This window comes from Cervus canadensis, chromosome 8 (assembly GCF_019320065.1).
Source record: "Cervus canadensis isolate Bull #8, Minnesota chromosome 8, ASM1932006v1, whole genome shotgun sequence".
In the NCBI taxonomy this organism is placed as follows: domain Eukaryota; kingdom Metazoa; phylum Chordata; class Mammalia; order Artiodactyla; family Cervidae; genus Cervus; species Cervus canadensis.
This window is the reverse complement of record NC_057393.1, coordinates 10,237,195-10,245,054: the sequence shown is the minus strand read 5'-3', so window position 1 is coordinate 10,245,054 and position 7,860 is coordinate 10,237,195.

Below are 7,860 nucleotides of genomic sequence, written 5' to 3'. Positions count from 1 at the left end.
TTGGGCAAAGAAACGTCTAATTACATTCTGCACACTGACCCATTATCTGGGTATTCAATATAAATACTCAACATCTTCCAAAGATATTTACCCAAATAGCTACGGGAGCAGTAGTGACAGATTCATAAAGACCGAAATGGTCTGTGAGACGGAGCCATCCTGAAAGCAGACAGTCCCTCCTGTGTGGTCATCAACACCCTTGAAGCGTGGTCCTTAAATGTGATCCAAGAACCAATGGCATTGCTCCATCTGTTGGAAATGCAAAATTCCAACACCCCCACCCACTGAATCAGAGTCTTCATTTTAACAAGATCCCCAGGTGATTCACATGCAGACTAAACTTGGAGAGTTGATGGCCTACACAGAGTTTGCACGTAGTAAAGTGAACAAAAAGTGAAAGTCACTTGGTCGTGTCCAGCTCTTTGCAATGCCATGGACTATACAGTCCATGGAATTCTCCAGGCCAGAATACTGGAGTGGGTAGCCTTTCCCTTCTTCAGGGGATCTTCCCAACCCAGGGATTGAACCCGGGTCTCCTGCATGGCAGGCGGATTCTTTACCAGCTGAGCCACAAGGGAAACATGGGCCTTACAAAGCGTCACTACGAACAAAGCTAGTGGAGGTGATGGATTTCCAGTTGAGCTTTTTCAAATCCTGAAAGATGATGCTGTGAAAGTGCTGCACTCAATATGCCAGCAAATTTGGAAAACTCAGCAGTGACCAAAGGACTGGAAAAGGTCAGTTTTCATTCCAATCCTAAAGAAAGGCAATGCCAAAGAATGCTCAAACTACCGCACAATTGCACTCATCTCACAAACTAGTAAAGTAATGCTCAAAATTCTCCAGGCCAGAAAAAAAAAAAAAAATCTCCAATCCAGGCTTCAGCAGTACGTGAACCATGAACTTCCAGATGTTCAAGCTGGTTTTAGAAAAGGCAGAGGAACCAGAGATCGAATTCCCAACATTCACTGGATCATCGAAAAAGCAAGAGAGTTCCAGAAAAACATCTATTTCTGCTTTATTGACTATGCCAAAGCCTTTGACTGTGTCGATCACAATAAACTGTGGAAAATTCTAAAAGAGATGGGAATACCAGACCATCTGACCTGTCTCTTGAGAAACCTGTATGCAGGTCAGGAAGCAACAGTTAGAACTGGACATGGAGTGCTTGCTTCGGCAGCACATATACTAAAATTAGAACTGGACATGGAACAACAGACTGGTTCCAAATGGGAAAAGGAGTACGTCAAGCCTGTATATTGTCACCCTGCTTATTTAACTTATATGCAGAGTACAGCATGAGAAACGCTGGGCTGGAAGAAGCACAAGCTGGAATCAAGATTGCTGGGAGAAATATCAATAACCTCAGGTATGCAGACGACACCACCCTTATGGCAGAAAGTGAAGAGGAACTAAAGAGCCTCTTGATGAAAGTGAAGGAGGAGAGTGAAAAAGTTGGCTTAAAGCTCAACATTCAGAAAATTAAGATCATGGCATCTGGTCCCATCACTTCATGGGAAATAGATGGGGAGACAGTGGAAACAGTGTCAGACTTTATTTTTGGGGGCTCCAAAATCACTGCAGATGGTGACTGCATCCATGAAATTAAAAGATGCTTACTCCTTGGAAGGAAAGTTATGACCAACCTATACAGCATATTTAAAAGCAGAGACATTACTTTGCCAACAAAGGTCCGTCTAGTCAAGGCTATGGTTTTTCCAGTAGTCATGTATGGATGTGAGAGTTGAATGGTGAAAAAAGCTGAGCGCCAAAGAATTGATGCTTTTGAACTGTGGTGTTGGAGAAGACTCTTGAGAGTCCCTTGGACTGCAAGAAGATCCAACCAGTCCATCCTAAAGGAGATTAGTCCTGGGTGTTCACTGGAAGGACTGATGTTGAAGCTGAAACTCCAATACTTTGGCCACCTCATGCGAAGAGTTGACTCACTGGAAAAGACCCTGATGCTGGGAAGGATTCGGGGCAGAAGAAGGGGACAACAGAGGATGAAATGACTGGATGGCATCACGGACTCAATGGACACAGGTTTGGGTAGACTCTAGGAGTTGGTGATAGACAGGGAGGCCTGGCGTGCTGCGATTCATGGGGTTGCAAAGAGCCGGACAGGACTGAGCGACTGAACTGAACTGAACTGAAAGGGAAGAAACACACGGTCACCCAGCTAAAGACTACATTTCCCAGCCTCCCTGGTGGCTGGGTGCGGCCATTGGTAGGTGAATGGAAGTAATATGTACAATGTTCGGGTGCTGACCTTAGAGAAGGTAGGAACCTGCCTTTCCCTTCCCTCTCCACTTTTCTTGCTGGCTGGACATGAGCAGTGGGGCAGGAGATAGAGCAGCCATTCCGGATCACGAAGTAGAATCTCATGCTGGGGACAGCAGAGCAAAGAAGAGGACTGCATACCTGACAGTTATGCAACAGCTTTGCCTCCAGATCTCTACAACGCATCCTTATTTCTGTGTCTTTTACGATACCACCTTCTAGGTGCAATCAGTCTATATGTTATTTCTCACGGTTAGACTGTGAGCTTTAGCACACGAGGACCAAATCTTACTTAGCTTTATACTCTTTACATCGTCTAGTTCTATGTCTTGCCTATAATAGGGACACAAAACTCTCAGTTAAATGAATAAGCAAATTAACTGGTGAATGAAGGGATGGTTTATTACCAAGACGAACTTGCTAACCTTCTACTGGCCAAAGATGGTACTCTTGGAGCTTCAATAAGGGTAACAACTCCAAAGGATTAAAAGTCATCAAATATGTTCAAACATGTAAAATATGTTTCAATTCACAAGTTCATAATTGATATACGGATGTATATATGTGTTAGAGGAAATACTGACTGAACCCACCCACCCTGGCCAGGCAAGACAGTAGCCGCCTGTATGAGCTCTCTTAAGAGGAGGTCCTGGTAAGGAATGTAGAACTAACAAGTTACTACCAACTGGAAGAATTCAGGGAAAGTCAAAAGGAGAGAGGAGACGCCAGCCCATGTGTCTTATTAGCCTCCCGAATCCTTCTCACTGGAATCCATCTTGTGCACACCACCAGGAAGGACCCTGAGTCAGAGTGATTAGCCAGACAACCTGGAAACTAACCCCATCACCATAAAACCCGAGACGGTGAGTCACAGAGCAGAGCAGTCCTCCGGGTTCTCTTACCCTCCTGCTCTCCCCCGACGCCCCTTCCCAGTAAGGTCTCTTGCTTTGTCAGCATGCGTCTCCTTGGACAGTTCATTCCGAGTGTTAGACAAGTCTTGGGCCGTGGAAGGGGTCTCCTTTGCTGCAACATACGTGTGAGTGTGTTTTCATTACCTTCAGAGAAAAAGGAGAAAACTTATTATCCTGAAAACTGTAAATTAAAGATCAAACATTTATCCTTCATTTCCTGCAGGACCTGTACCGCCAGGAGATGAAGAGGATTTCCCTATAACATTATTACAGCTAATAAATGATAGAATATCACTATTCTGCAACCACACCCAATGCATTAGTGGGCCCAGGCATAGAGCCGTAAAGGTTGCTAACATCGCATAAGCAGACACAAGACATTATGAGAACCCGGGTCTGGCGATGCCTCTGCAACCAGCTGCCAGGCTCAGGAAATCAGGGCGCAGAGAGACAGGCTGGGTTATATTGTGCGTGTGTGACTGATAGAAGTCCCAACTGAGGGAACCAGTGATTGTCAAACAAGCCGTGTTCTTCAACAGATAAACTGTAAGGAAAAGAAAAGAGGGAGGAAAATCTACAGACTAAAGGAAGTAATGGGAGGGAATTCTAAACCATAGTATAGGAAGGCAAGGAAAGAATTCCCGTAAAACTCAGAATAGTACCTCACTTTCGAGGGAGGAAGTCACGGGTGAACAGGACAGAGTACAGGAAGCGCTTCCAGGGAAACTGGCAAAGGTCTGTCTCTTGACCTGCCTGGCATTGATAGGGACGTTTGCCTTATTATAGTTTATTCAGCTATTTTTTAGATGCATTTGTTAGTGACTTCCCATACATGGGAATCATGCTGAAGTGCCAAGATTGTCACTCCATGGCTGGGCTGCCATTGGAAGGACACCAAATTAGTCACGTCACCTTGACCAGTTTCAACTGAGAATCAAGAAGAAAGCTTTGGGTCTGATCAACTCTAATCGAGTCCCATCATGTTACAGGTGGGAACACTCAAGTTCAGAAAGACGAATTCAAAATTCCTTTGACTAAATGTAAATGCTGGAGAGGGTGTGGAGAAAAGGGAACCCTATTACACTGTTGGTGGGAATGCAAACTAGTACAGCCGCTATGGAAAACAGTGTGGAGATTTCTTAAAAAACTGGAAATAGAACTGCCATATGACCCAGCAATCCCACTTCTGGGCATACACACTGAGGAAACCAGATCTGAAAGAGACACGTGCACCCCAATGTTCATCGCAGCACTGTTTATAATAGCCAGGACATGGAAGCAACCTAGATGCCCATCAGCAGATGAATGGATAAGGAAGCTGTGGTACATATACACCATGGAATATTACTCAGCCATTAAAAAAAATTCATTTGAATCAGTTCTAATGAGATGGATGAAACTGGAGCCCCTTATACAGAGTGAAGTAAGCCAGAAAGATAAAGAACATTACAGCATACTAACACATATATATGGAATTTAGAAAGATGGTAACGATAACCCTATATGCAAAACAGAAAAAGAGACACAGAAATACAGAACAGACTTTTGAACTCTGTGGGAGAATGTGAGGGTGGGATATTTCAAAAGAACAGCATGTATACTATCTATGGTGAAACAGATCACCAGCCCAGGTGGGATGCATGAGACAAGTGCTCCAGCCTGGTGCACTGGGAAGATCCAGAGGAATCGGGTGGAGAGGGAGGTGGGAGCGGGGATCGGGATGGGGAATACGTGTAAATCTATGGCTGATTCATATCAATGTATGACAAAACCCACTGAAATGTTGTGAAGTAATTAGCCTCCAACTAATAAAAATAAATAAATAAATAATTAGCTAAAAAAAAAAAAAATTCCTTTGACTAAATGAAGCATCATCCATGCCCTACTATCATGCACAATCATTAAAAACATACCCTAAGGGGACTTCCCTGGTAGCCCAGTGTTTACGAATCTACCAGCCAATGCAGAGGACATAGGTTCAAGTCCTGGTCTGGGAAGATCCCACATGCCTTGGAGCAGGTTCAAGTCCTGGTCCGGGAAGATCCCATGTGCCTTGGAGCAGGTTCAAGTCCTGGTCTGGGAAGATCCCACGTGCCTTGGAGCAAGTAAATCCACGCGCCATAACTGCTCAGTCTGTGCGGCTAGTGCCTGTGCTCTGCAAGACGAGAAGCCACCACGAGGACAAGCCCCCACACCACATAGGGAGCAGCCCCCACGCACCACAGCAATGAAGACCAGTGCAGCCATAAATGAGTAAATAAAGCATAAAGTATTCCATCCAGCTCTGGGATCCAGTTTCCCTACCTGTAACATAAGAGCGTTGAACTAGATGTTCCCTGAATCTGTAGTTCCTTTTAGATCCAACATATGGGAGAACACACAATCATCTATGAAGGAATCTTTTATTTTTTTTTTTAAAAAAAACTTGGATTTCATGAAGCTTTGCAATAGAGTCAGCAATTTACTAGAAGTACAGGGGAAAGATGAACACGTTAAACAACATTATAGGGATGCAGTCAACAAAATCTGGACTTTGGGAAATTCTGCAGGACAAATGACCAGGTTTCTTCAAAAAATAACTTCCAAGGGAAAAAGATATGCAGAGAAGACCTACATATTAAAATAAATTTAAGAGACATATGAACTGATCACAATGTACGGACCTAGTCTGGATCCTGAATTTGAACAATTTGTTAAAAAAAATTATAAGATAATTGAGGAAATGTGAACACTGAAGAGATATTCAGTGATGTTAAGGAATTATGGATGATTAAAAAAATGGAGATCTAATGAGGAGTGCTAGTGGGTTGTGATTAATTGTTTTAAGAGCCTATATCTTTTAAACACATATACTTGTTGATGGAATGATACAATGTCAAGTTTTACTAAAAATAATTTAGGATAGGGAGGTGATTCAGAATAAAGGGGAGAGATGAGACACTATGAGATGACAGCTGGTGAGGCTATGTGATAGATACATGGGGGTTCATTATATTATTTTAATTCATATGATTAAAATTTTCCATAATAAAACTTCTTTTCTTTTTTTAATGCAATAACCCACATTTTCCAAGCTAGTGCATCTCTACTTTCTGAACTGATACCAAGCACTCTGAAAGGCCCCCTTCGACCATCTTGTCAAATTAATAACATTTGAATCTTTTAAGCATAATTCTCATAAGGTCAGCATTCCTACAGTGTGATAGATTATTGCCATCCCCTCTTATATAAAAGACTCTTTTACCTAAAGAAGTACATCCTGACCAAAGATACCCTGAGAAGAATCTCCCTACACACAGACACGCACATGCACAAATGCAACCTGGGACAGGGGTGGGGGTGCGGAGAAGGGCAGGATAATGACAGTTCTCAAAGTCCAACTCCTGCCTTCCAATCATCAGTTTCTGAAAACTCAACATTTCCTCCACTGAGAAGCTTCATTCTTAGAGAAATGAGTGTATGTTTCACAGCAACACCAAAGGCAATGATTCCCAAGAGGTTTAATCCAGCCTCCACTTGGAGTGTAGACAAGGAATGGTGGTCTTCAGAGCTTCATCAGAGGCCTTCCTCCTACCTCCAGTCTATGAACTTCTTATGACCATTTTCTCCATTTCCTGTTTTCCTGCTCAGTTTCTTGTGAGTTTTTGGTCAGTGCAGTGATGCAGCAGTCATTTTAGCCTGCAGACAAGACAGTCTTCACACCTCTGGAGTGTTGCATCTTAATTCCCCTGTTCCCTCAGAGGGACGATTTCTTGGTGACTGTGAAGCTGTATGAGTTAAATAGTTCACAACAGAGGATCAAATGAACATTCTCATTTACCTTAGAGTATTTTCAATTATACGGCTTCCCCAGCGGCTCAGTGGTAAAGAATCTGCCTGCAATGCAGGAGACACAGGAGACATGAGGTCGATCCCTGGGTCAGGAAGATCCCTTGGAGGAGGGCATGGCAACCCACTCCAGCATTCTTGCCTGGAGAATCATATGGACAGAGGATCCTGGTGGGCTATAGTCCATAGGGCTGCAAAGAGTCGGACACGGTTGAAGCGACTGATCACACACGCATTTTTAATTATTGCTTTGTAGTTTAGTCATTAAGTCGTGTCTGACTCACTTTGCAACCCTATGAACTATAGTCTGCCAGGCTCCTCTGTCCATGGAATTTTCCAGGCACGAATACTGGAGTGGGTTGCCATTTCCTTCTCCAGGAGATCTCCCCAGTGCAGAGATCAAACCTGTGTCTCCTACTTTGGCAGGCAGATTCTTACCACTGAGCCACCAGGGAAGCCCTTCAATTATAACAAGTTGACTAAAGACTTTAAAATGGTCCACACCAAAAAAATATCTTTAAAAAAATGAATGAGTCTTTACCGTATGTGTTGTTGTTCAGTCGCTAAGTGGTGTCCAACTCCTGCAGTTCAGATCTGGATTCAATCCCTGGGTCAGAAAGATCCCCTATACAAGGGAATGGCTATCCCCTCCAGTATTGTTGCCTGGAGAATTCCATGGATAAAGGAGCCTGGCAGGCTACAGTCCATGGGGTCCCAAAGAGTCAGGCACGACTGAGTGACTAACACTTTACTGCCTAAATGCACTTAATGAGCAATCTTAGACTGGGGAAAGAAGACAGTAATAGAAGACATTATCGGGAAGATTGGTGAGATTAGAACT